Source organism: Eschrichtius robustus, chromosome 18, assembly GCF_028021215.1.
Source record: "Eschrichtius robustus isolate mEscRob2 chromosome 18, mEscRob2.pri, whole genome shotgun sequence".
Taxonomy (NCBI): Eukaryota; Metazoa; Chordata; class Mammalia; order Artiodactyla; family Eschrichtiidae; genus Eschrichtius; species Eschrichtius robustus.
This window is the reverse complement of record NC_090841.1, coordinates 67,011,396-67,036,025: the sequence shown is the minus strand read 5'-3', so window position 1 is coordinate 67,036,025 and position 24,630 is coordinate 67,011,396. Positions and strand designations below refer to the sequence as shown.

General features: G+C 44.6%; 1 protein-coding gene and 1 non-coding gene across 8 annotated transcripts in view; one reads left to right on the top strand and one right to left on the bottom strand.

Annotated features, from left to right (window-relative positions):
• The window catches only part of LOC137752137 (ATP-binding cassette sub-family C member 4), a 227,035-nt gene that overhangs the window by 11,086 nt on the left and 191,319 nt on the right, over positions 1-24,630 (top strand). The window contains exon 1 of one of the 7 annotated variants that reach the window (XM_068526868.1): positions 13,534-13,613. The exons of the other annotated variants lie outside the window; for them this stretch is intronic. The gene's annotated coding sequence lies outside the window, so the exon portion shown is untranslated. Of the gene's footprint in view, positions 1-13,533; positions 13,614-24,630 lie in introns of those variants that run through there. 7 annotated transcript variants of the gene reach the window in all.
• Positions 7,034-7,106, bottom strand: TRNAK-CUU (transfer RNA lysine (anticodon CUU)). The gene has a single exon. It is a non-coding gene; the product is annotated as a tRNA-Lys (tRNA).

Genomic DNA, 24,630 nt, shown 5'->3' with positions numbered 1-24,630 from the left:
ACCCATTAAATCTTTTCAGAGAACTGTCTCCAGTTTCCATGCTGCCTTTTTAAGTGGCAGGGTTTTCAGGCCCTCTTCCATCTGGTTGAACTGAATGCTCTTTAGTAAGGTTTCTTTTTAAAATAAATTTATTTATTTATTTATCTATCTTTGGTTGCGTTGGGTCTTCGTTGCTGCGCGCGGGCTTTCTCTGGTTGCGGCGAGCGGGGGCTACTCTTTATTGTGGTGTGTGGGCTTCTCATTGTGGTGGCTTCTCTTGTTGTGGAGCACGGACTCTTAAGTGTGCGGGCTTCACTAGTTGTGGCACGTGGGCTCAGTAGTTGTGACTCACGGGTTCCAGAGCCGCAGGCTCAGTAGTTGTGGCGCACGAGCTTAGTTGCTGCACCGCATGTGGGATCTTCCCGGACCAGGGCTCGAACCCGTGTCCCCTGCATTGGCAGGTGGATTCTTAACCACTGTGCCACCAGGGAAGCCCCTGAATGCTCTTTAGTTTATCAATGTCTTTATTCTCATGTGGCATCTGGAACTGGACAGATTTCATCTGATCAGAGGTAGTGTTTTAACTAATTACTTAGACAATTTAACAAATAATTTGTGTGCTTGACGTGCTCCAGGTTATGTTCGAGACCACGTGTTGGCACACTGTGACCCACAGGTCAAATCCAGCCTACTATCTGCTTTTGTAAATGAAGTTTTATTGAAACACAGCCATGCTCATTCATGAGCATGAATGTTGCAACAGATGCGAAGTTGCAACAGAGACTGTGACCTGCAAAGCCTAAAATGTTTATGATGTAGCTCTTTACAGAAAATGTTTGCTGCCCTGTTCTAGATGTTTGGGATATAGTAGTGAGCAAAAGAGGTAACAGTCCCTGCCTTCACGTAATTTAAGCTCTAGAAAAGGTGAATAAGTAACATATAGTATGTTAGATGGTTATGAGTGCTGAGAAGAGAATAACAAGACGGGGAAAGGGATCAGGAGTGTGTGTGGGGAAGGGAGGTGACAGTTTCAGGGGGGCCAGGGGGAGCTTCACAGAGAAGACAACACACCAGAGAGATGACCTGGAGGAGGTGATGGAGTGAGTTGTGCACATTCAGGGGGAAGGACAAGTGTAAGACAAGAGATGATGGGGACTCCGTTGGCCGTTGGAGGACTTGGGCTTCACTCTGAGTGGATGGAGTCTACTGAAAAGTTTTGAGAAGAGGTGTGACATGATTTGCTCAGGATTTAGTAAGATCACTCTGGCAGCTGTACGGGAAGTCGACTAAAGAAAGTTATGGGCAGAAATGGGGAGACTGGCAGGAGATTTAACTGTAGTTCAGGCCAGAGATGATAGTGGCTTTGACCAGGATGGAAGGAGTGGCAGTGGTGAGTAGTAGCTGGGTTCAGGGAAGAGCTTATTTAAAGGTGGAGCTGTGGGAGTGGGGGTTGGCTTTGATGGTGGAACTTGAGAGGAAGTGACTTGCAAGGTTACCTCTGGATTTGGCCTGAGCACCTGTAAGGGTGGAGTCACCATTAAATGAAATGCTGAAACCTGCAAGAGGAATGGGTTGGAGAAGACCAGGAGTTTGGTCTTGACCGAGTTAAGTTTGAGATGTCTGGTACACGTGGGAGAGGTTGAGCAGGTCATGAGTCAAGAGCTCAGAGAAGAAGTCTGAGCTGGAGATAAAATTTGGGCATCATCAGCAACGCATACAGTTGAGATATATTGGACCCATGGTCAACTGACTTCACAGTGCATCCCCATACAAACTTCTATTTTATCTGGTTTTAAGTTCATTTATTTTGTTGATGTCAAAGTTCAACGTCTCATTGTTGCCTGTAGAAAGTGCTTTGAAAACTTTTGTTGTCTTTACTTGAGAAAGGACAGGTCCTGGGACTGTCCTCCAGGTTGTGGCCAATCTGCTAATTAACATCGTGGGCAGTGGGTGAACTTGACACAGGTATCAGGAGAGGTCGGGAGTTCAGAGGTCTCTTATCTACTGGGTAGTTGTTCTGAAACCCTACAAAGAGAAGACTTGAGGTTAGTTTGACATGATTTCCTCTTAATGATTGCAGGCTGGCTCTTGGTGCTGCCTTTCCTAAATATACTTGGAAATTACCTTCTTCAAACAATTGTTGGCATGTATTATCTGTTAAACTTGCTAGCTCTGTTTTATCTTAAGTTCCTGCTATTGATTGTACACCAGTTTCTCAGCCCTCAGTATGATTGAATCACCTGGGCAGCCCTAAAATTTTAATGCCTGGTCCCTCCGGTTAGGCCAATTTGAATCATCATCTCAGGGCATGGAACCCAGGTATCAATATTTTTAAAAGGTTCCCTACAAATTTCTGATGGACAATGAAGACCAAGAACCCCTGATTAAAAACAGTTTCCAAAGGTCAGACATTTTTCTGTGCAAATTTTCATTTTTGTGGCTGGGGGTTCTGGTCTGCCCTCACCTGCACCCCCTTTTCTAAGTTCCTCTCAAAGCGGGAGAACAACTGGCTTGTTCAACCCTGTGGGGACTCAGCAAGGTGTTGTGGAGGAAGGGAGCTTCCTATGTGTGGGGATCTTAGATATACTTGGTCCTTGGGTCCTTGTAGTAAACCCTTGTTGAACCTGGTTTTGTCCTCATTTTACCAAAGCAGGACAATTGAGGAGCTCAGAGTTGAGTCAGGACGACAAATTCCAGAGAATGAGCTATGGCATCTATGTCGCTGTGTTTATTTCCTCACCCTGGGCAGACAAGAATGCCTGGATTGATTGAGCCTACAAGGGTAATTGAGTGGAAATCTCACACTTGTCAACAAAAAGCTCGTGAGCATAAAATTGCTCACCCAATAAATTGCTTTTATTTGCAGACCCTTATTGGTGTGTTTTGTTGGTCAGGATGTGACTGAGACTATGTGATAAACCCAGTTGGCTACTTCTTTTAACGTCTATTGAAGGGATTCTTCAACTAGGCAGTGTGCACTCTTTTCTCTCTCTGTAAATATAGAAAGGTGTCTGTCCTGTTTTTTTTGGCTGTGTTGGGTCGTTGCTGCGCGCGGGCTTTCTCTAGCTGCGGCGAGTGAGGGCTGCTCTTCGTTGTGGTGCGCGGGCTTCTCATTGTCGTGGGTTCTCTTGTTGCAGAGCACGGGCTCTAGGTGTGTGGGCTTCAGTAGTTGTGGCACGTGGGCTCAGTAGTTGTGGTTCGCGGGCTCTAGAGCGCAGGCTCAGTAGCTGTGGCACACGGGCTTAGCTGCTCCGCAGCATGTGGGATCTTCCCCGGGCCCGGGTTCGAACCCGTGTCCCCTGCATTGGCAGGCAGATTCTTAACCACTGCACCACCAGGGAAGTCCTATCATGTCTTTTTATTGCTTTAAATGATCAAGTGTTATTTAAGTCTTTTATTCATTTGTGACTTAAAAAAGAAAAAAACTATATTGTTAGCTCTTCAGGGGCAGAAACTAGTGTCTTTGGAATCTCTCAGTGCCTAGCTGAGCATCTTGCCCTTAATAGGTTTATTCAGTGATTGTAAATTACTTTAGTCTTAATCTGAGTTTTTCTAACTTGGAGTTGCTGACACCTCCGTCTTAGATCGGAGCAAGCTGAGTATAAGGAGAGAGCATCAGACTGGAGCCAGGGGTCCTAGTCCGGGATCTTACTAGCTGTGTGACCTTAGGCAAAACACTTAACCACTCTGGGCTTTGGTACCCTCTTCTAGAAGCTGGCAAAATTAAACCTACTCACAATGTGTTCTAAAAATTAGATTTTAGATTTAGTACAATGAACGAATAAAGTTCCATATACTTATTTTTCTCCCCCACTTCCAATCAAGCAGGGCAAGGCAGCAGGGAAGTAATGTGGGAAGTAGTGCAGTGTATAATATCCATCTCTGATGAATGGAGAAGTGACCCGTTAGTAACTGTCCCACAGAAATTAAGATATATGAAAAAAAGCTACAAAAAATTTATACTCAGAACTGGGCTGCTCTCTGTGGAAGCATTTTGAAAATTATAAGGTGGTGTTGTTGCTACATCTGCCAGAAGTCTTCTGGAAAGCAATTTCTCAGCAGAGCAATGTGGCCAAGACTGCCCAAGTCAACTTCTGGCAGCTTCCCTCTTTCATAAACAGCGCCAACGCCTTGATCTTGGACTTCTAGCTGGCAAAGCTGTGAGAGAATAAATTTCTCTGGTCTAAGTCACCCTGTGTGTGGTACTTTGTTAGCCTGAGCACATGAGCAACTCCCGTTTCCCACGGAGGGCTTGGTTGGAGTTAGTGCCACTGGTCATTGATCAGAGCTGCTTTGTATTGTGGTAGTTTGTCCCGTTAGACTGGACTCACCAAGGATTCTGACCCCACAAGCCTTACCCTCTACTCCATCTGCTTATTATAGACCGGCCCTCACATATTTTTTTGAGTTGAATTCAGGTATAATTCCTAAGTCTTCAAACATACATGTAGCCAATCTTCATAAACCCTTCGAGTGCTGTACTTGGGAGGGGAGAGTGCATTCTGTCCCTGGGCAGGCAGGCTGGGCATTGCAAGTATAATTTATTGCTCTAGAAATTAGATTACTCATTGTTGCTGTTAGTTCCCCCAGCACGAGGTGGGGACATCTTTGGCATAAGGCTGTCTATCCAGTGTAAGCTCTTCTGTTCTTTTGGGCTATGAGGTAACTCAGACTCATGCTCTAAACTTTCTCTTTTTCATCTACATGAAAGTTTCCCAAATTATTTTTTGCTTTTGGGAAAACCCCATACAAGTCCGTAGTGTATCTGATATTAATAGTCGAAAAAAGATGGCTCTATTGTTCTCAGGCAAACTCAAAATCCTCTCTTCTCCCCCCTTAGAATATGATGTAGTCCTAGTTTTTCCTTCAACAAATATTTTAAAGAGAAGAGTAGGTCCTTTGAGTAAGCCAAATTAGGATTCCTCTTCTCCCTCCCTCCTCCCTCCCTTCCTCTCTTGAGTGGATTTTGGTCATCTCTGCTAGGAGCGGCTCAGAAAGTAAAGTCTTTTGAAGGGAAATTCCAGCCGCTTCATGGGGAGGGATTCCTATAAGGGGGAGACACATTTTCTAAGAAACCCTTCCAGGAAGGATGAGGTGCAGCAGGAAGGAATCCCACAGGGCAGCCAACTCACAAACAGAAAGGGAATTAGCTGCCTTTGATTTCTGGGAACTGGCCTTTTTATTTAGGGCAGAGCAAAGTGAGTAAGGAGCAGCTACCGCTGAATGCGAGTTGTGCAGAAGGTGGTATATGGGGTGGGGGAGGGTTGTGTTGGAGAGATTGAACTCAGCCTGCAAACTGCAGATGAACCCGAGGCCGGCTGAGCCGTGCTGACTCCGGGTCATCTCAGGCTGACTCTCTGGGAAAGTCTGATTACTCTGAGAAGCTGGTGACAGGCGAACCCCTGGCCCAGGCAGGTTGAAGAAAACGCTGCGCAGGGTCACGCAGACAGAGCCGCTGTGGTTTAAAGCCACTGTGCGGTTTCCTCCCTCTCACATGTTTAGGCTGAGTTCCTGGCAAGGATTTCAAGGCCCTAAAAGGTGCACATGAGCGCCGCTGCAGCGCCCCGTGCGTGGAAGGACCCACGGCGCCGAGCGTGGTGGAGAAGGTGGACCTGAGTGAGGCCGCCGAGTCCTGCCTTCCGGGGGCAGGAAGCACGCAGCGCCGCCACTGGCCCGAGGTCTCACTCCACGCTTCCTGCCGCCTCTGGGCTCCCTCCCTCGGGCCTCTTTCTGCCTCCTGGTCCTGCCTTCTCCGGTGTTCTCTGCTTTATTTTTCTCTCTGCTCCCCTCCCCTCCGTCCTCAGAAAGTTGGCCCCGTCTACCGAGTTCCACAGAAAACCATGTGCAGTGACGCTGGGTGGTCTTTGAAGGCGGGGACTGAGGGTTACCAGGGGACCTCGCGCCGCCCGCCTCCATCCGCCTCTCAGCTGCCCTCGCTCTCCACTCTCCGCTCTGCAAAGCAAGAGGCGCATCCTCTGCGCAGCCACGCTGAGCGCTCCAGGACCCGCCGGGGCTCTGCGGAATACTTCCCGACCTTAAGCAAATTCCGGTAATGCCAGGTGCAGTGCTACCGCAACCATGGCTAACGTTTGTAAAAGCCCGGCCAAGGGCAGCCGCGTTCCTTGCCTCCAGCTGAGGAAACTCAGGTGCGGAGAGGTCAAACAGTTTTGTGCCCAAAGCAACACAACTTTGTAAATGGGGAGGGGGTGGTATTGTCGCAGCTTCAGATGTTGCAAGTCCGGTGCCAGAGGTCCTTGGAAGGCAGAGGAGGAGGAGGAAGACTTACACTGAGCTTGAGGAGCTGGTGGGATCTCAGAATAGAACCAGGTGGTGCTGGTAAAACTACATTTTACCTTAGTTTGTGCAGAAATTCTTTTTTTAAATCCCTTAAGAAGTGCACCTCCAAAAGCATATCGCACTACAAATGATGGCGTCTTTGCTAGGTTTAGCAATCTGGCGTTTATGTCCAAGTCCAGTCTTTATTTCTTTTTTTTTTAAACGTCTTTTTTAAAATTTTTATTTATTTTTTTAATTTATTTTTTATTTTTTTTAAATTAATTAATTAATTTATTTATGGCTGTGTTGGGTCTTCGTTTCTGTGCTAGGGCTTTCTCTAGTTGTGGCAAGTGGGGGCCACTCTTCATCACGGTGCGCGGGCCTCTCACTATCGCAGCCTCTCTTGTTGCGGAGCACAGCTCCAGACGCGCAGGCTCAGTAATTGTGGCTCACGGGCCCAGTTGCTCCGCGGCATGTGGGATCTTCCCAGACCAGGGCTCGAACCCGTGTCCCCTGCACTGGCAGGCAGATTCTTAACCACTGCGCCACCAGGGAAGCCCGCAGTCTTTATTTCTGAAGTGTCCCCTGATTCCCGATGGACTTTAGCATTTGGCTTGATTGTAGACAAAAGGGTTTGTGTTCTTTATATCCTGGTCTTCTGACAGGCCAGGATCCTAGTGTTGTTGCGCTTGCATTTTTTATTTTGTTTTTGTTTTAAATTTTGTTTATTTATTTTATTTATTTTTTTGGCCGGGTGACGCAGCTTTTGGGATCTTAGTTCCCTGACCAGGGATTGAACCCAGGCCTTCTGCAGTAAGAGTGCAGAGTCCTAACCACTGGACCGCCAGGGAATTCCTGCATCTTTTTATTTTGGAAGGAAATGATTTGGTCTAGCAGCCTCCCTCCTGCTCTTCCCCCCAAAAAAGGGGAAAAAAACATACCTTGATTTGATATGAAATCAGATTAATAGTAAAACTTTTCATTGTCTGAGGTTGTAGAGCTGTTCTAAGTATTTTTTTGAATTTTATTTATTTATTTTATACAGCGGATTCTTATTAGTTACCTAGTTTATACATAATAGTGTATGTATGTCAATCCTAACCTCCCAATTCATCCTACCACCCCCTGCCCCGCCCCACTTTCCCTTCTTGGTGTCCATACATTTGTTCTCTACATCTGTGTCTCTAGTTCTGCCTTGCAAACTGGTTCATCTGTACCATTTTTCTAGATTCCACATATATGCGTTAATATACGATATTTGTTTTTCTCTTTCTGACTTACTTCACTCTGTGTGACAGACTCTGGATCCATCCACGTCTCTACAAGTGACCCAATTTCATCCTTTATTTATGGCTGAGTAATATTCCATTGTATATATCTACCACAACTTCTTTATCCATTCATCTGTCGATGGGCATTTAGCTTGCTTGCGTGACCTGGCTATTGTAAACAGTGCTGCAGTGAACATTGGGGTGCATGTGTCTTTTTGAATTGTGGTTTTCTCTGGGTATATGCCCAGTAGTGGGATTGCTGGGTCATATGGTAATTCTATTCTTAGTTTTTTAAGGAACCTCCATACTGTTCTCCATAGTGGCTGTATCTATTTACATTCCCACCAACAGTGCAAGAAGGTTCCCTTTACTCCACACCCTCTCCAGCATTTGTTGTTTGTAGGTTTTCTGATGATGGCCATTCTGACTGGTGTGAGGTAATACCTCATTGTAGTTTTAATTTGCATTTCTCTAATAATTAGGGATGTTGAGCAGCTTTTCATTTGCCTCTTGGCCATCTGTATGTCTTCTTTGGAGAAATGTCTATTTAGATCATCTGCCCATTTTTGGATTGGGTTGCTTTTTTTTTTTAATATTGAGCTGCATGAGCGGTTTATATATTTTGGAGATTAATCCTTTGTCCGATGATTCGTTTGCAAATATTTTCTCCCATTCTGAGGGTTGTCTTTTCATCTTGTTTAGTTTCTTGCTGTGCAAAAGCCTTTAAGTTTCATTAGGTCCCATTTATTTTGGTTTTTATTTCCATTACTCTACGAGGTGGGTCAAAAAAGATCTTGCTGTGATTTAGGTCAAAGGACGTTCTTCCTATGTTTCCCTCTAAGAGTTTTATAGTGTCCAGTCTTACATTTAGGTCTTTAATCCATTTTGAGTTTATTTTTGTGTATGGTGTTAGCGAGTGTTCTCATTTCATTCTTTTTTCTTCTTTTTTACAATTTTATTATTTTATTTTATTATTTATTTTTTGGCTGCGTTAGGTCTTCATTGTGGTGTGTGGGCTTCTCACTGCGGTGGCTTCTCTTGCTGCAGAGCATGGGCTCTAGGCATGCGGGCTTCAGTAGTTGTGGCTTGTGGGCTCTAGAGCGCAGGCTCAGTAGTTGTGGTGCATGGGCTTAGTTGCTCCGCGGCATGTGGGATCTTCCCGGACCAGGGCTCGAACCTGTGTCCCCTGCATTGGCAGGCGGATTCTCAACCACTGCACCACTAGGGAAGTCCTAATTTCATTCTTTTACATGTAGCTGTCCAGTTTTCCCAGCACCACTTATTGAAGAGACTGTCTTTTCTCCATTGTATAGCCTTGCCTCCTTTGTCATAGATTAGTTGACCATAGGTGTGTGGGTTTATCTCTGGGCTTTCTATCTTGTTCCATTGATCTATGTTTCTGTTTTTGTGCCAGTACCATATTGTATTGATTACTGTAGCTTTGTAGTATAGACTGAAGTCAGGGAGTCTGATTCCTCCAGCTCCGTTTTTTTCCCTCAAGACCGCTTTGGCTATTCAGGGTCTTTTGTGTCTCCGTACAAATTTTAAGATTTTTTGTTCTAGTTCTGTAAAAAATGCCATTGGTAACTTGATAGAGATTGCATTGAATCTGTAGATTGCTTTGGGTAGTAGAGTCATTTTCACAATGTTGATTCTTCCAATCCACGAACATGATATGTCTCTCCATCTGTTGGTATCATCTTTAATTTCTTTCATCAGTGTCTTATAGTTTTCTGCATACAGGTCTTTTGTCTCCCTAGGTAGGTTTATTCCTAGGTATTTTATTCTTTTTGTTGCAGTGGTAAATGGGAGTGTTTCCTTAATTTCTCTTTCAGATTTTTCATCATTAGTGTATAGGAATGGAAGAGATTTCTGTGCATTAATTTTGTATCCTGCAGCTTTACCAGATTCATTGATTAGCTCTAGTAGTTTTCTGGTGGCATTTTTAGGATTCTCTATGTATAGTATCATGTCATCTGCCAACAGTGACAGTTTTACTTCTTCTTTTCCAAGTTGTATTCCTTTTTATTTCTTTTTCTTCTCTGATTGCCGTGGCTAGGACTTCCAGAAATATGTTGAATAATAGTGGCGAGAGTGGACATTCCTTGTCTTGTTCCGGATCTTAGAGGAAATGCTTTCAGTTTTCCACCATTGAGAATGATGTTTGCTGTGCATTTGTCATATATGCCCTTTATTATGTTGAGGTAGTTTCCCTCTATGCCCACTTTCTGGAGAGTTTTTATCAGAAATGGGTGTTGAATTTTGTCAAAAGCTTTTTCTGCATCTATTGAGATGATCATATGGTTTTCATTCTTCAGTTTGTTAATAGGGTGTATCACATTGATTGATTTGCGTATATTGAAGAACCCTTGCATCCCTGGGATAAATCCCACTTGATCGTGGTGTATGATCCTTTTAATGTGTTGTTGGATTCTGTTTGCTAGTATTTTGTTGAGGATTTTTGCATCTATATTCATCAGTGATATTGGCCTGTAATTTTCTTTTTTTATAGTATCTTTGTCTGGTTTTGGTATCAGGGTGATGGTGGCCTCGTAGAATGAGTTTGGGAGTGTTCCTTCCTCTGCAACTTTATGGAAGCCTTTGAGGAGGATGGATGTTAGCTCTTCTCTAAATGTTTGATAGAATTCACCTGTGAAGCCATCTGGTCCTGGATTTTGTTTGTTGGAAGATTTTTAATCACAGTTTCAATTTAAGTGCTTGTGATTGGTCTGTTCATATTTTCTATTTCTTCCTGGTTCAGTCTTGGAAGGCTATACCTTTCTAAGAATTCGTCCATTTCTTCCAGGTTGGGTGCATATGTATTTGTAATCGTTATATCTTCTTCTTGAATTGATCCCTTGATCATTATGTAGTGTCCTTCCTTGTTTCCTGTAACATTCTTTAGTTTAGAGTCTATTTTATCTGAAATGAGTATTGCTATGTCAGCTTTCTTTTGTTTTCCATTTGCATGGAATATCTTTGTCCATCCCCTCACTTTCAGTCTGTATGTGTCCCTAGGTCTGAAGTGGGTCTCTTGTGGAGAGCATATATACGGGTCTTGTTTTTGTATCCATTCAGTGAGCCTGTGTCTTTTGGTTGGAGCATTTAATCCATTCACATTTAAGGTAATTATTGATATGTTTGTTCGTATTACCATTTTCTTAATTGTTTTGGGGTTGTTTTTGCAGGTCCTTTTCTTCTCTTGTGTTTCCCACTTAGAGAAGTTCCTTTAGCCTTTGTTGTAGAGCTGGTTTGGTGATACTGAATTCTCTTAGCTTTTGCTTGTCTGTAAAGCTTTTGATTTCTCTGTCGAATCTGAATGAGATCCTTGTTGGCTAGAGTAATAATCTTGGTTATAGGTTCTTCCCTTTCATCACTTTAAATATATCATGCCACTCCCTTCTGGCTTGTAGAGTTTCTGCTGAGAGATCAGCTGTTAACCTTCTGGGAGTTCCCTTGTATGTTATTTGTCATTTTTCCCTTGTTGCTTTTAATAATTTTTCTTTGTCTTTAATTTTTTGTCAGTTTGATTACTGTGTGTCTCGGCATGTTTCTCCTTGGGTTTATCCTCCCTGAGAGTGTCTGTGCTTCCTGGACTTGGGTGGCTATTTCCTTTCCCATGTTAGGGAAGTTTTCGACTATAATCTCTACAAATATTTTCTCGGGTCCTTTCTGTTTTCTCCTTCTGGGCCCTCTATAATGCGAATGTTGTTGCGTTTAATGTTGTCCCAGAGGTCTCTTAGGCTGCCTTCATTTCTTTTCATTCTTTTTTCTTTATTCTGTTCCATGGCAGTGAATTACACCGTTCTGTCTTCCAGGTCACTTATCCGTTCTCCTGCCTCAGTTATCCTGCTACTGATTCCTTCTAGTGTATTTTTCATTTCAGTTATTGTATTGTTCATCTCTGTGTTTGTTTGTTCTTTAATTCTGCTAGGTTTTTGTTAAACATTTTTGCGTCTTCTCGATCTTTGCCTCCATTCTTTTTCCGAGGTCCTGGATCATCTTCACTATCATTATTCTGAATTCTTTTTCTGGAAGATTGCCTATCTCCACTTCATTTCATTGTTTTTCTGGGGTTTTATCTTGTTCCTTCATCTGGAACATAGTCCTCTGCCTTTCCATTTTGTCTGTCTTTCTGTGACTGTGGTTTTCATTCCACAGGCTGCAGGGTTGTAGTTCTTCTAGCTTCTGCTTTCTGCCCTCTGGTGGATGAGGCTATCTAAGAGTCTTGTGCAAGCTTCCTGATGGGAGGGACTGGTGGTGGGTAGAGCTGGGTGTTGCTCTGGTGGGCAGAGCTCAGGAAAACTTTAATCTGCTTGTCTGCTGATGGGTGGGGCTGGGTTCCCTCCCTATTGGTTGTTTGGCCTGAGGCGACTTTGTATGTGCCCTCCAAGAGTAGAGTCTCTTTCCCCCAGACCTGTCGAAGTCCTGCAATCAAATCCCGCTAGCCTTCAAAGTCTGATTCTCTAGGAATTCCTCCTCCCATTGCCGGAGCCCCAGGCTGGAAATCCTGACCTAGGGCTCAGAACCTTCACTCCAGTGGGTGGACTTCCGTGGTATAATCGTTCTCCAGTTTGTGATTTGATTTTATTGTGATTGCACCCCTCCTACTGTCTCATTGCAGCTTCTCCTTTGTCTTTGGATGTGGGGTATCTGTTTTCGGTGAGTTCCAGTGTCTTCCTATTGTTGACTGTCCAGCAGTTAGTTGTGATTCCAGTGCTCTTGCAAGAGGGAGTGAGCACACATCCTTCTACTCTGCCATCTTGAACCAATCTGCCTCTAAGTCTGTTTTTTAAAAAAATTTTTCTTTTCGCCTGTATCAGGTGGCTCACCTATTGGTTTGCCCAGGATGGTCCTGGTTTACATCACTTATCGCATTGTAATTATTAACAGCACCCTGTTTTACTCCTAGGAGTATCTTAGGTTGGGTGATAAATAATATGATCACTCTAATGGAGCTAAGGTCATCTTCCTTAAAATGTGCCCCTCCCCCCTGCCGTGGAGTATGGGCAGGAACTGTGGACAGAGTAATGCTAATAAACTTCTTAGTATTTGCTGAAGTTTTACCAAGAGTAATGTTTAGTGAAAACCTATTACTATTATTATCCCCACTTGAGCGGGTATCCCCCTAAGATAACCCCTGACCTGTGATACGTACATGAGAGTGATGGCTGTGAAAGCTACAGGGAGAGTATGTCCTCCTGGAGGTGGCATCTGGCAGGCTGGGTGGGTGGGCGTCTGGGTTGCTTGGTCCCAGCCGGTTGTGGGACCTGGGGGAATGTTGACAGTCTTGGGACTGGAGAGACAGTACCTAAAGGGGTCTCCTGAAGGTGTGTGCTAGTCTAGCCAGTGAAGGTGCTTAGCTCAGGCAGAGAGAGCCAGCTGAATAGGAAGCCGAGGCAAGGGGACCATGAGCGGCCGGGCAGCAGGGAAGTCCTGGGTCGGGTGGAGAGGCTGGCAGGCCCCCAGCTGACCCAGACCTTCACCGTCTTAGCTAGCTTAGACGACAAGCTGATTGTAGTGCTTTTGTAGTGGGTTGGGAGGAAGAGTGGGCCAAGGGCTCCGAGGGGCCTGGTGGCTCCCTGTGCCCTTGGGCTCTGCGGAGGCTGAGGAAGCTGGATTCTCAGCCCTGATGGAAGGACACTGTGTCTGAGGTGGGGCTTAGTAAGTGAGTTTGAACTCTGTGGTGACTGTCCTGGCTTATTACCAGCGGTGTCATCTCGATCTTGGTCCAGTTCCAATCCGAGCCAGTCTCTTTTTTTCTTTTCTTTTTTTTTTTTAAATTTGGCCACGCCACTTGGCTTGTGGGACCTTAGTTCCGCCACGAGGGATTGAACCCACACCCTCTGCTGTGAAAGCGCTGAGTCCCAACCACTGGACGGGCAGGGAATTCCCCCAAGCCACTTTCTTTATTTGCCAATTTAACATATGAGTATTAACCTTGTGGGGTGGATGGGAGAAGATTTTAGCCACGTTTGCTTTTGCTGCTTTCCTCTGGGACCTGCCTGAAGCCCAGCTGCCTCTCCCAGGTTCCCCGATACCCTCCCTTCTACAGGACATTCTTTTATGATCTCTGCTGAATTAGAGGCAAGTACTTAGTATTTCAGGATTTTTCTGAGAGTGCTTTAGGCCTTTGGCTTCTGACTCGCTGTTCTCTTTGCTTGGAACACGAGGACCCTGCTCTCGTCCTTCGAGTCTTGGTCCCCACCTGGCCTCCTCAGTGAGCTCGGCCTCCTCACGCCATCTAAAGTGGCTGCCCCCACCCTCAGCCGTGTCTCCCTCTTTTTATTTTCCGTCTGGTCATTATCATTGTTCTGGACCTATCTTTTTAATTTGATTATCGTCCTTCTTCCCTTCCCGAATGTGAGCTCCATAAAAAAGACTGTATCTGAGGTCTAGAACCTAGAAAAGTGCCTGTTACACGATGGGTGCTTAAGCGTTAATTCGAATTAATGTTATGATTCTGGTTTCCCTATAGTCCTGTTGTTGAGATTCCTGGTGAAAAAAGTGGGTTTGTGTGTTGCATCCTTTTGTATTAATAAAGGGGTTATGCATATGCTGTCGTTTGGGGGCTGCTTCCCTGGGGATTGAGGGAGGAAGATCTCATTTGGCTCTGGCCTCTTTGGAGGGAGAAAGAGGGAGCGGCCCTTCCTCTGCTCTTGGGTTACACAGCAGGGTCCTGGGGCCCTTTCACTGTTCTTAACCCTTTGCGGGGTGTGTGTGGGGTGGTCTCTCTTACCTGTGTCCCTCCATCCTTCTGATGAGGTGCAGGTGACCTCCATGAGGGGTGGGGAGTAGAGAGGCTTGTGAGAGGGAATCAGATTCCCTTGAAAATGGCATTCAGGTCACAGGGGCTGGTTTAGGGCTGTGGGGAAACAGGACAGCCTGGAGCCAAGGTGACAGGCCATCTTAAAGTGTCTCCTACAAAGCATTCTCTTTGCTGACAAAGCCTGTTTGTGTTGTTTTCAGTTGCTTTTTTCCCCGCCTCTGCAAGCTTATAGGAAACTTTTTTTTTTTTTTTAAAGCAAATGGAGAAGGTACCAAAATAATTAAGTAAGCTGTTTTAGCCTGTCCTAGGATTCACTAGGGAGTTTCGTCTCCTATCAAATAAGCCCTTTAACAGACCACTTACAGAGGCTTTTCACAAGATGTTTTTGTTCTTTCTGAATATGCAGCTATTCAAGCTGAGGGTTGGTATGTTCATAATTGACCTAATGCTTCAAAGAATGAACTGGTTTAGCTGGAATTTTCCGAAAGTCTGTCCTAGTGACTTAGTATTGCCCAGATAGAAAGTGTATAATTTATAATTAGCTTTTCCCCCTCAACTCTGAGTAATAGGCAGAAAGCCTATTACATTTTAAACTGGATTATCATTTTGGACAGCTCTTCTCAGTATTATGTAAAGAATTCCCCATTCCAGGTCTGGAGTCTCTGCTGAGAGCTCTAAACAGTTGCCTAGAAGAAAGATGGACAGAATAGTCATAAAGGAGGACTGACCTGGTGTGGAAGAGTGGTTTTATGTTCACAGCCAGCGTGGGCACTGGGGATTTTTCCATCACGCCTTCTGCCTCAGGGCTGTTGGGCCTTCTATGTTTTGTTTATGGAGCTGAAGCAATCTCCCAGTTATTAGTTCATGGATAATTACCAGAAATATGAACTCAAGGACTTCTCCGGTGGTGCAGTGCTTAAGAATCCGCCCGCCAATGCAGGGGACACGGGTTCGAGCCCTGGTCCTGGAAGATCCCACGTGCCGCAGAGCAACTAAGCCCGTGCGCCACAACTACTCAGCCTGCACTCTAGAGCCTGCAAGCCACAACTACTGAGCCTGCGAGCCACAACTACTGAGTCCACGGCACCTAGAGCCCGTGCTCTGCAACAAGAGAAGCCACCGCAATGAGAAGCCCATGCACCACAATGAAGAGTAACCCCCGCTCGCCGCAATGAGAGAAAAGCCTGCACGCAGCAACGAAGACCCAGTGCAGCCAAAAATAAATAAATAAATAAATAAAAAGTGATGTGTGGTCTCTATGCACTTATTAAAAAAAAAAAATGAACTCAAATCATTACTTTTTTTTTTTAACCCTTTACCTTTTCTCCTAATCATGTAGAGTGGTGACATAAAAATTAAATGAAAAAATAGGCTCACCTACTTTATTAGTTATTCTGTTTACTTGGAGGAAAATCATAGCTGTGTCATCAACTGCCCTTTCTCTTCAAACCTCATACCATTTGCCAAGAAATAATTGTGAATTGTAGGACAACCTAGGCCAGAGGTTGAAGTCTCTGTCAGAGTGTTCCTATGGGGCCTTAAATATTTAAAAATTAGTCACCTTGCTGTATGATGATACAGAAGAATCTGATGGCCAGGCCTGAGGAGAAAGAAGTTTGGGCAGAAACATGAACAGCTGAAGCAGATTGTTAAGAAAATCCTGGAGCCAGCTGCAAGAGGCATTGGAGAGAACAAGAGGGTCAGTGGTACTATACCAAAGTCTTAGGGTCCTCAACTCTCTCAGTGGAACAGAAGGGAACGCACCAAATGCTGCCTCATCAAACATGGTGAGTTTAATTTTAACTTTCTGCATTTCCGATGACATCCTCTGGGGAATCGAAGGCACAACTGAGTCTGATCGGTGGGCCTGAAGAGTCATGACCCCAAGGGAAGGGACCAGGAACAAAAGGAAGCAATAACAGAGGATGCTCTTCAGGACTTCACACCTAAGCCAAGTTGACAGAGCTACAGTGAGGCCGGGCAAGATGGAATTGCACCCTGAAATTCACATCAGTGTTGAAGGGAGCCCTAGACTGTCAATGCTGAAAGAATCATCAGAAAAAGAGAATGTCTAAAAATTAGAACTGTGCTGTGTGGAGACTTTGGGAAAAAATAGTTTTGAAGTTTTGGGGAGATTCCAAATAAATAGGAACCTTGTTCTGAATAAATTGTTTTTGAGTTAGAGATAAATGATTGCAATAGATGCATCTTCCTGATTTTTTTGGGTGGCAAAATATCTGTTGTTCTTGTCCTTTTTGGGGACATAAAATAAATGGGGTCACAAATTAGGCATATGTGTGTTTTCGTGTTAAGTAGCAAGTATTTAGGTTTGCCCAGAACATACTTTGCATTATATATTAGGTGCTTTGGGGAAATGAAAACAGTAAAGACAGCCTGTGGCCTCGTGGGACCACTGAAGGTAGAGGGGATTGATTTAGATTTCATGTTTGACTGTGAAATTTGTGGCAGTTTCAACAGTGCCAGGCTGGAAGGTGCTTTCTTCCCTGGCTGTGAAAGGTTTTTCCTAAGTACATAAACATTATAAGTTAGATGCCCTGAACTCTAGAATGTTTTTTCCAAGGAAGTTGTCTCTGGTCCCTGAGATTAAGCAGCCTGCGCCTCTTTGAGTTCATCCAGTAATTTAGATTTCTCATGAATTCCCCTTCAGATGGCTCTTTCTTAGAGTTAGTGGGCAGAGGCTTGCGATGGGAGTTCTTGGGGGGGTGAGGGGGAGGATCAGAGCTTCCTGGATGTTCAGCCTGTTTCCCAGGCTTTGGTTTAATGGTGATTGCAGGCGGAGGGAATCCCATTCCCCGCTTCTGGTTTCATGCAAAGCCACGTCACACTCTGTGCCCTGATACATTGTGTGCCCAATGCCTGTTACGTGCATAGCAAAAGAACATGAAGTTAGGTAAACTTCACCCTAGACCCAAGGAGGTTCCACTGCAAAACAGAGCGTCTCAAAGTATCATGGGGTTACTGCCAAGTTCTCGTCTGTTTCTTGCAAGTTTTGGACAAACACAGTGTACAAAAGGTTACAAAACCTTTATAAACACTGGACTGCTAGTATGTTGAGGGCTGAGGTGATGCAAATATTTGCCGAGATTTTATATAGACAAATAGTCTGTTAATGATAGCTGTGGTCTCAGGGAGTAAACAATTTCTACATGGACTTCTGCGTAAGAACAGGAGTTCTGGTGGGCCCTGTGTGTGAACCCAAGGCCCACGTGTGACCTTCTTGTCCTCTTGTCCTCTACTGCCAGGCCAGCTGTCGCTATTCGTGTGCTGTGGAGATCCCACTGTTGACAGCCCTGTCCTCTGACTCGGGGTGGCAGATACTGTTTTTAATAGAACCCAGGAAACTTGTATCACGTTACACATACTAAAGTAATCTGTCTGCAGCTGTCTCTGGATTCATTTACTAGCTGCACTTTGAGACCGGAGTTAATCATAGGTCAGAGTTAAACTTTGTCATGGGTCAGGAGAGAAAGGCCAGCTGGCTATTCCTGGTTGGGTCGTTTTTGGTGTGTCTTCTACTGCTCATCATTTGACTGCCATCTCTGAGTCATCAGAAACGAGAACCTCTTTGGTGGGTGTCTCTGCCTAGAGCCTCGCTGGTCTGCAGACCAGCAGTATCGCCATCACCTGGAGCTGGGGAGAAACGTGGTCTCAGGTCCTGCCACAGGCTTAGTGAATCAGAATTTGTATTTGACCAGAATCTCCAGGTGATTCGAATGCACGGGTCTAGGCCACGCTCCTGTTGTCTTCTGCTTTGTCGAAGCTGGGTTGCTACCTCATCCAGGTTCTGACGGTGGAAGAGGAGAGCGTGGAGGAGGTGTGCTCATGGTTTTAAGACCTGGATCCTGTGTGTGAGTGGCACACAGCCCTTCTCCTGTCTCCCGTGCCACACGGTCTCACCTAACTGCAGGGGGGCTAGGAAATAGTCTGAACATGTGCCAGGAATAAGAGAAGGAAGGATCAGACTCACGAATGGGCCAAGTGATGGATTAGGTGAGCTACGCTGTGGATGGAGTTCAGCTGTTAATATTATTCCCACCTTTCCTTTTGTTACTCCTTTATTCTTTGTTTTTCATTAATCATTACATTAATTAAAATATTTTAAAAGTATACTCATTGCTGATTAGAGAAAAAGATATTAATTTTATTTCTAACCACAGATAACACCAATATTAACTGTTGGGTGACTCACTTTTATAGAGAAAATAACCCAACATCTAAGACCTATGTACAGATGTGGATCTACCCTGGTCTTCCTTCTTTTCTCTCATGATGGAAAATGACAAGCATATACAAAAGTAGAAGGAGTTGCATAATGAACCCCTGAGCACTCATCTGTAAGTGTCAACAAGTGTACCACCTCATGGCTAATCTTGCCTCGACTCACTTCTGACTCACTTCCTGTGCTGGATGTCCATTTTTTTGCATGTCTGATGAGTGAAGAATGGTGTTATGGGCTGAATTGTGTCCCTGCAAAACTTATGTGTTGAAACCCCAGTGCCCAGTACATCAGAAAGTGACTGTATTTGGACACTGGGCCTTTAAAGAGGTGATTAACCGAAAATTAAGATATTAGGGTGGGCCCTAACCCAATATGACTGGTGTCCTTGTAAGAAGAGAAAAATTGGACCCTGAAAGAGACACTGGGGATGCACATACACACAGAGGAAAAGGGCCTGTGAGGAGACACAGAAGGTGGCAGTCTGCAAGCCAAGGAGAGAGACCTCAGAGGAAACCAACCCTGCTGACACCTTAATCTTGGACTTTTAGCCTCCAGAAATGTGAGAAATTTCTGTTGTTTAAGCCACCCAGTCTGTGGCATTTTGTTGTAGCAGCCCTAGCAAACTAATACAAATGATATACCATTGCTCTTTCCTTTTTTTTTTTAAAAGGAAGAGCACCAAAACCCACTTTTGTTAATGTCACCGTGTATATTTGTTATGTAATTTTCACAAGTCTTTGTAGGAAAGTGTCAGTATGATTATATATACACATACACACCTGTTAAATTATCTATTGAAATCACATTGTACATCTTGTCACTTCACAATTTTTTTACTCTTTGTGTCATACAACAGGCACAGAATATTATATAAACAAAGGCATAGCTTTAGAGAACCGTTGTAAAGTGAACACCCTGTAACCACCATCCAGATTATGAAATAAGGTTCTGCCAGCTTCCCCTTCCACCTTCAAGTATCCTGTCCCAGTCACAAGCCCTTGCCTTTCCTCAGAAAGAATTAAAGGTCAACTTCAAACTCTTCAGTGTCTATATTTCTTTTAAATCTTCATCGGTATACCTGTAGTGTATTCATTTTTTTAGAGTTTTAATTAGTCTGCATACTCTGATGGGTTCACATTCTGCTTCCTTTTAAAATGCAGTATAATTTAATATAAGCAGTGCCTTTTGATAATGCCGGTCCTATATTTATCTTTTAAAACAACTCTAATATATTCTAGCATATATATTTTAGCGATTTATCTGTTTTCCGGCACTTGCCATTTGGCTACTTTTTTAAGGTAGTATTTTGAGTGTAATCATCATCTCTGGACTGATTCTTTAATTCTGAACCGTGTAATCATTCATCCTGAAAATACATATTCAGCACCTTCTCTGCCCCAGGTACTGGACTATGCACTGGGGAGAGAAAGTGCTGGCCTTCTCTCCCAAGCTTTAAAGCTTAACTCTGTGGAGTACATTTCTTGTTTTTCCTTTTTTTTTTGGCTGTGCCGCACAGCATGGGGATCTTAGTTCCCTGACCAGGGATCAAACCTGTGCCCCCTGCATTGGAAGCGCAGAGTCTTCACCACTGGACGGCCAGGGAAGTCCCTGAGTACATTTCTAAAAGTTAAATTTCTGAGGCAAAGGATACACTGGCTTTGTATTAAACACATCTGGGGGTTTTTTTTGTTTTTTGTTTTTTAATTTTATTTATTTATTTTTTGGCTGCATTGGGTCTTCGTTGCGGTGCACGGGCTTCTCATTGCGGTGGCTTCTCTTGTTGCAGAGCACGGGCTCTAGGCACGAGGGCTTCAGTAGTTGTGGCTCGCAGGATCTAGAGTGCAGGCTCAGTAGTTGTGGCGCACGGGCTTAGTTGCTCCACGGCATGTGGATCTTCCCGGACCAGGGATCGAACCCATGTCCCCTGCATTGGCAGGCGGATTCTTAACCACTGCACCACCGGGGAAGTCCCTACATCTGGGTTGTTTTAAAGGAAAATTGGATCAATTTGAAATGTGCCAATCTTGTAATTGTGTCTGTGTTGACCTGGCCAAAATTGGAAGGAAAAATGAAATTGGGTCTGGCATGGCACCTTTGTGTTTTTCTGATTCCCAGCAAGGTTGACGTTTCCCCAGCACTGCTTACTGTTGGGTTTCCTGAACAGGTTGACTGTTTATCGCTAATGCCCTTAGGAGTGAGGCAGGGCCAAGTTCTCTCCTCACAGGTGTCCCTGACTTGAATCCTACCCTCTTCACACTGGCATGGCCCCAGGTGCTCAGAATCTGTCCATTGAGAGCCCTTCTCCTACCTCCTTCCAGTTGCTGCTGTCAATTTCCACAGCTGTCTGGAGCCTCAGACCTGTTCCACTTCTGAGCCAGTGGTCAGTGGTGGCCAGAGTGGCGGGCATGAGGGAACACCAGTGACAGGGGCCTGTGCATCCCCATTCAGTAGCTGGTCTGCTAGGCAGTATCCTGAATCCTTGCTTCCCCGTCCTTCCCTCAGGCATCCACCACAGCTAGATTCTAGGGGGAGGGAGGGATCTTTGACCTACCCTTTGCAAGGTTCCTCAGGCCGGGTATCCCAAAGCCTGAGTTTTTGGTTCTAGTTCAATCATTTAACTGACCTTGCCATCTTAGGCCAGTTTTCCTCTCTGGGGCTCATGGGCTGTACTAGATTTTCCAAAGTGTGTTCTAGCTCTCATCCCCTAGGATCCAACAATCGTTTACCACCGCTGGTCTTTCCTGGAAGGGTAATTCTCCATGCAGTTCCGGACCAAATCCACGAGGAATGCTTGCTGAAAATGCAGATTCTTCGTCTCTGCCCCAGATCTGGGGAGTCAGAACCCCCGTGAGTGGGGTCTGTGTTTATTTTTAAGGAGCTTCTCAGGTGATTTCATTGCAGATTAAAATGTGAGAAGTCTGTCCTAGAGTTAGATAGAGCCCGTGCCCACCAGGCAAGAGGGAGCTCTTAAAACATTCCTAGTCTCTTCTTTCCGTGTTGGCAGAAATGTTCATAGTGACAGCAGTGGGCTGGTGGGCACTTGGTCTAGGACTGTAGTTGTGTATTAACTGCGGGCAGGACAGGGAGGCTGTGGGAGAAGGAGGTGGTCAAGGAGCCAGTTGGTGGGTGGACCTCTCGGCCAGCAGAAGGTAAGCAGGTGCCGTCCTGAGATGTGAGCTGATGATGTGGAATCTTAAGCTCCAGGGAAGAGTTGTGCACTGAGTTCCGGCACCAACTCCCAGGAGTTGACCCAGACCTCACAGGTGAAGGGCCTCGTCCTCCACAATACTGCCCTCCCTCCCTTCAGACACCAGCTCCCAGTCCGGGGGTCCCCAGGCCACCCTCACTTTTGACCCACTGGCTGCAAATTAAGGGATTCCCACAACCCCCTCCCGTTCAATAATTCGTTAGAAGAACACACAGAACACAATTGCTTATTATGGCAAACAGATTCAAACTGGAACCAGTCAAAGGGAGAGTCACACAGGGTGAGGTCTGAGAGGGTCCCAAACTCTAGGCTTCCTTGTCTTATCCCTGTGGCGGCAGGACATGTCACCCTCCCAGCACATCGGTGTGTGATGATAGAGTATGGCCAACCAGGAAATCTCCCCCAAGCTTTGGTGTCCAGAGTTCCTATTGGGGTTTCATTATGTAGACATCATGGATTGGACCACTGGCCATGTGATTGATCTCATCTTCAGACCGCCCTCTACAGAGGTCAGGCTGAAAGCATGGACTCACAGGCCCGACCTTCTAATCCCATGGTTAGTCTTCCTGGTGTGGCCAGTCCCCATCCTGAGTCCTCTGTTAGCATAACCTTTAGGAGCCAACCATGAGTCACCGTGTTAGCATAAACAGTCAGAGCCCACACTCATGTTACTTGGGAAATTCCATGGATTTAGAGGAATGAGGATAAGTAGCAGCCAAAGTCTTTTTTTTTTTTTTTTTTCCTTCCCAGCTTTATTGAGGTCAATCGACAAAATTGTAGGATATTTGGAGTTTATGATGTGATGAGTTGATATATGTATGCATTGTGGAAAGATTCCTCCCATCAAGTTAAGTAGTGCATCCATCACCTCACGGACACCTTTTTTTGGTGAAAACATTTAAGTTCTATCTTAGCAAATTTCAGTTGGACAATACAGTGTTATCAAGTATAGTCACCATGTTTTATATTAGATTCTCAGACCTTATTCATCTTAGAGCTGAAAGTATGTACCCTTTTACCAACCTTTCCCTTTTTATCCCCAAGCTCCTGGCAACCACTTTTCTTTTGTTTCTATAAGTTTGACTTAAAAAAAAAAAAAAAAAGATTCTGCATATAGGTGATACCATGCAGTATTTGTCTTTCTCTCTCTGACTTATTTCACAAAGAAAGCATAATGCCTTCTAGGTTATTCCATGTGGTCACAAATGACAGGATTCCCTTCTTTTTTAAGGCTGAAGAATATTCCATTGTGTTATGTGTGTGTGTGTATGTATGTGTGTGTGTATACATATGCATACACACATATACATATATATCACAGTTTATTTATCCATTCATTTGTTGGACATGTAGGTTGTTTCCTTACCTTGACTATTGTGAATAATGCTGCAGTGAACATGGGAGTACAGGTATCTCTTTGAGATAAAGATTTCATTTCCTTTGAATATATACCCAAAAGTAGAGTTGCTAGACTGTATGGTAGTTCTGTTTTTAACTTTTTGAGGAATCTCCGTACTGTTTTCCATAGCGGCTGCACCAACTTACATTCCTACCTACAGTGTATGAGGGTTCCCTTTTCTTTACATCATCTCCAACACTTGTTATTTCTTGTTTTTTTGATGATAGCCATTCTAACTGATGTGAGGTGATATCTCAATGTGGTTTTGATTTGTATTTCCCTAATGATTGGTGATGTTGAGCATCTTTTCATGTGTCTGTTGGCCATCTTTATGCCTTCTTTGGAAAAATGTCTATTCCGATCTTCTGCTATTTTTTAATCAGTTTTTGTTTGTTTGTTTTTTGTGAAGATGTATGAGCCCTTTATATAGTTTGGCTATTAGCCCCTTGTTGGATATGTGATTTGCAAATATCTTATATTCAGTAGGTTGCCTTTTCATTTTGGTGATGGGTTCCTTTGCTGTGCGGAAGCTTTCTAGTCCCATTTGTTTATTTTTGCTTTTGTTTCCCTTGCCTTTGGAGTCAGATCCACAAGAACATTGTTAAGATTGATGTCAGATAGGTTACTGTCTATACTTTCTTCTAGGAATTTTATGGTTTCAGATCTTACCTTCAAGTCTTTAATCCATTTTGAGTTAACTTTAGTGTGTGTGGTGTAAGATAATGGTCTAGTTTCATTGTTTTTTTTTTTTATAAATTTATTTACTTATGGCTGTGTTGGGTCTTCGTTGCCGTGCATGGGCTTTCTGTAGTTGCAGCGAGCGGGGGCTGCTCTTTGTTGCGGTGCGCGGGCTTCTCATTGCAGTGGCTTTTCTTGTTGTGGAGCATGGCGCTGCAGGCTTCAGTAGTTGTGGCACACGGGCTTAGTTGCTCCGCGGCATGTGGGATCTTCCCGGACCAGGGCTCGAACCCGTGTTCCCCTGCAATGGCAGGCGGATTCTTAACCGCTGCGACATGAAGGAAGCCCAGGGTTGGGACTGTTGATGTAAATACAGACAAGGTGTGCCAAAGCACGCTCTGTGGCAGGTTCTCAGACTGCAGCCGGCGTCAGCATCACCTGGAAGACTTGGTCCAGTACAGTTCACTGGGCCACACAGAGTATTTTTCATAGGGCAGGGTTGGGACTGAGAATTTGCGTTTCTCACGAGTTGCAGGATGCTAATGTTGCTGCTCTGGGGACCACAGTTTGAGAACCTGTGCTGTATAGAAGATGGGTAAGCAGGGGGATTGATCTCTTAGCCCTACTTTGCCCTACACTGACCTGCAAAAAAGCCAAGAAGCAGATCCTATGCATAGCTCACAACCACAGTTTCCACATCATATTGTAATTCCTTGTTAACATAGATCCCTTGCTCCCCAAACTGAGCTGCTCAAGGACAATTGAACCAGCGAATATAGGAATGTGTTTAAACCATAACCCTTGACTTGG